Raw genomic sequence first — 4,061 nt, 5'->3', positions numbered from 1 at the left:
CTTGGATGGACAACATTCGTAGTTGACACTTTGTGTCATTTTATCCGAGCGGGCGGGCGCCGCGAGGCGGACCGTCCGGGGCGACTCTCGGCCTGTGTTTAAGGAGCCGGCCGGGCATCACGCTCCTTCCTTGGATGGACAACATTCGCAGTTGACACTTTGTGTCATTTTATCCGAGCAGACGGGCGCCGCGAGGCGGACCGTCCGGGGCGACTCTCGGCCTGTGTTTTCGGAGCCGGCCGGGCATCACGCTCCCTCCTTGGATGGACAACATTCGTAGTTGACACTTTGTGTCATTTTATCCGAGCAGACGGGCGCCGCGAGGCGGACCGTCCGGGGCGACTCTCGGCCTGTGTTTAAGGAGCCGGCCGGGCATCACGCTCCTTCCTTGGATGGACAACATTCGCAGTTGACACTTTGTGTCATTTTGTTCGGCCTGTGTTTAAGGAGGCGGCCGTCCTCCACTCGGTCCGTGTTTAAGGAGCGACACTCGCGCTCCGGTTCGGCCTGTATTTAGGGAGGCGGCCGTCCTCCGCTTGGTCTGTGTTAAGGGCGACACTCTGTCCATGTTTGAGGAGCCTGGCCCTGACGCTCCTCTCCGGCCTGTGTTTAAGGAGGCGGCCGTCCTCCCCTTGGTCCGTGTTAAGGGCGACACTCGGTCCATGTTTGAGGAGCCTGGCCCTGACGCTCCTCTCCGGCCTGTGTTTAAGGAGGCGGCCGTCCTCCCCTTGGTCCGTGTTAAGGGCGACACTCGGTCCATGTTTGAGGAGCCTGGCCCTGACGCTCCTCTCCGGCCTGTGTTTAAGGAGGCGGCCGTCCTCCCCTTGGTCTGTGTTAAGGGCGACACTCGGTCCATGTTTGAGGAGCCTGGCCCTGACGCTCCTCTCCGGCCTGTGTTTAAGGAGGCGGCCGTCCTCCCCTTGGTCCGTGTTAAGGGCGACACTCGGTCCATGTTTGAGGAGCCTGGCCCTGACGCTCCTCTCCGGCCTGTGTTTAAGGAGGCGGCCGTCCTCCCCTTGGTCCGTGTTAAGGGCGACACTCGGTCCATGTTTGAGGAGCCTGGCCCTGACGCTCCTCTCCGGCCTGTGTTTAAGGAGGCGGCCGTCCTCCCCTTGGTCTGTGTTAAGGGCGACACTCGGTCCATGTTTGAGGAGCCTGGCCCTGACGCTCCTCTCCGGCCTGTGTTTAAGGAGGCGGCCGTCCTCCCCTTGGTCTGTGTTAAGGGCGACACTCGGTCCATGTTTGAGGAGCCTGGCCCTGACGCTCCTCTCCGGCCTGTGTTTAAGGAGGCGGCCGTCCTCCACTTCCTTCCATGCACCACCACATTCGCAGTTGACACTTTGCCATTTTTTCAGAGAGGTGACACTTAGTCGTTTTTTCGAAAGTTGACACTTAGTCGTTTTTTCGAAAGTTGACACTTTGCCGTTTTTTCAGAGAGGCGACACTTAGTCGTTTTTTCGAAAGTTGACACTTAGCAGTTTTTTCGAAAGTTGACACTTAGCCGTTTTTTCGAAAGTTGACACTTAGCCGTTTTTTCGAAAGTTGACACTTAGTCACTTTTTCGCCACAGTGACACCTCCAGCGCGTGCCACGGCGCTTTTCAGGTCTTCTATCCGACCTTGTGCTGTCGAGGACGGCGTGTCCGACGCCGTGGGGAGACCAGCACCATCTCCTCCATACTCGTAAACGGGGTGCTTTGGAAAACGGGGGGAAAGTCGATGAGTACACTGACTACTGGGACCATTTCATTGTACTCTGGCGCACCTGAAGACCAAAAAAGGTACTGCACCTTAGCCCGGGTACCTCACCCCCTGGTACCTCGAGGAGAACTTAGAAAAATTTCGACAAATTTTTGGTGAGCTCCAGGGAGAGAGGCTGATTTTTCGCTTTTTGAGGCCGACCGCCGAACCGGCGCGGGGCGGACTCACAAGCCCCGCAGAGCCGTGGGCACTTAGTCGTTTTTTCAGAGAGGCGACACTTAGTCGTTTTTTCAGAGGCGACACTTAGTCGTTTTTTCGAAAGTTGACACTTAGCCGTTTTTTCGAAAGTCGACACTTAGCCGTTTTTTTGGAAAGTTGACACTTAGTCGTTTTTTCGAAAGTTGACACTTAGTCGTTTTTTCGCCACAATTGGCTCTGAGCTCCAGGGGGAGAGCCTGGTTTTGCCTTATTTCAGGCCGGCTGGGGAACCGGCGCGGGTCGGATGCACGAGCCCGGCAGAGCCGTGGGCACTTAGAAAATTTTCGCCGATTAAGCTGGGACCTCCAGGCGGAGACCGGCATTCCTCGTCCTCGGGGTTCGACCCAGGAACCGGCGCTGGGCAGACGCCGTAGCCACGCAGAGCCGTGGGCACTTAGAAAATATTCGCCAAGTTGGCTCTGAGCTCCAGGCGGAGAGGCTGGTTTTGCCTTATTTCAGGCCGGCTGGGGAACCGGCGCGGGTCGGATGCACGAGCCCGCAGAGCCGTGGGCACTTTGCCATTTTCTCAGAGTCGACACTTAGTCGTTTTTTCAGAGAGGCGACACTCTGTCGTTTTTTCGAAAGTTGACACTTTGCCGTTTTTTCAGAGAGGCGACACTTAGCCGTTTTTTCGAAAGTTGACACTTAGCCGTTTTTTCGAAAGTCGACACTTAGCCGTTTTTTCAGAGATGTGACACTTTGCCGTTTTTTCGAAAGTCGACACTTAGCCGTTTTTTCAGAGATGTGACACTTAGAAACTTTTTGCCAAGTTGGCTGTGAGCTCCAGGAGGAGACCGTTATTTTTCGTCATTCGAGGCCGACTGCGGAACCGGCGCTGGGCGGACGCCAAAGCTCGGCAGGGCCGTGGGCACTTAGAAACTTTTTGCCAAGTTGGCTGTGAGCTCCAGGAGGAGACCGTTATTTTTCGTCATTCGAGGCCGACTGCGGAACCGGCGCTGGGCGGACGCCAAAGCTCGGCAGGGCCGTGGGCACTTAGAAACTTTTTGCCAAGTTGGCTGTGAGCTCCAGGAGGAGACCGTTATTTTTCGTCATTCGAGGCCGACTGCGGAACCGGCGCTGAGCGGACGCCAAAGCTCGGCAGGGCCGTGGGCACTTAGAAACTTTTTGCCAAGTTGGCTGTGAGCTCCAGGAGGAGACCGTTATTTTTCGTCATTCGAGGCCGACTGCGGAACCGGCGCTGGGCGGACGCCAAAGCTCGGCAGGGCCGTGGGCACTTAGAAACTTTTTGCCAAGTTGGCTGTGAGCTCCAGGAGGAGACCGTTATTTTTCGTCATTCGAGGCCGACTGCGGAACCGGCGCTGGGCGGACGCCAAAGCTCGGCAGGGCCGTGGGCACTTAGAAACTTTTTGCCAAGTTGGCTGTGAGCTCCAGGAGGAGACCGTTATTTTTCGTCATTCGAGGCCGACTGCGGAACCGGCGCTGGGCGGACGCCAAAGCTCGGCAGGGCCGTGGGCACTTAGAAACTTTTTGCCAAGTTGGCTGTGAGCTCCAGGAGGAGACCGTTATTTTTCGTCATTCGAGGCCGACTGCGGAACCGGCGCTGGGCGGACGCCAAAGCTCGGCAGGGCCGTGGGCACTTAGAAACTTTTTGCCAAGTTGGCTGTGAGCTCCAGGAGGAGACCGTTATTTTTCGTCATTCGAGGCCGACTGCGGAACCGGCGCTGAGCGGACGCCAAAGCTCGGCAGGGCCGTGGGCACTTAGAAACTTTTTGCCAAGTTGGCTGTGAGCTCCAGGAGGAGACCGTTATTTTTCGTCATTCGAGGCCGACTGCGGAACCGGCGCTGGGCGGACGCCAAAGCTCGGCAGGGCCGTGGGCACTTAGAAACTTTTTGCCAAGTTGGCTGTGAGCTCCAGGAGGAGACCGTTATTTTTCGTCATTCTAGGCCGGCTGCAGAACCGGCGCGGGTCGGATGCACGAGCCCGCAGAGCCGTGGGCACTTTGCCACTTTTTCGCCACAATTGGCTGTGAGCTCCAGGAGGAGACCGTTATTTTTCGTCATTCTAGGCCGGTTGCAGAACCGGCGCGGCTCGGATGCACGAGCCCGCAGAGCCGTGGGCACTTAGAAAATTTTCAGAGAGGC

The sequence above is a fragment of the Syngnathus leptorhynchus genome, unplaced genomic scaffold (assembly GCF_054491065.1).
Source record: "Syngnathus leptorhynchus isolate UIUO unplaced genomic scaffold, UIUO_Slep HiC_scaffold_232, whole genome shotgun sequence".
NCBI lineage: Eukaryota > Metazoa > Chordata > Actinopteri > Syngnathiformes > Syngnathidae > Syngnathus > Syngnathus leptorhynchus.
This window is presented reverse-complemented; position numbering follows the sequence as displayed.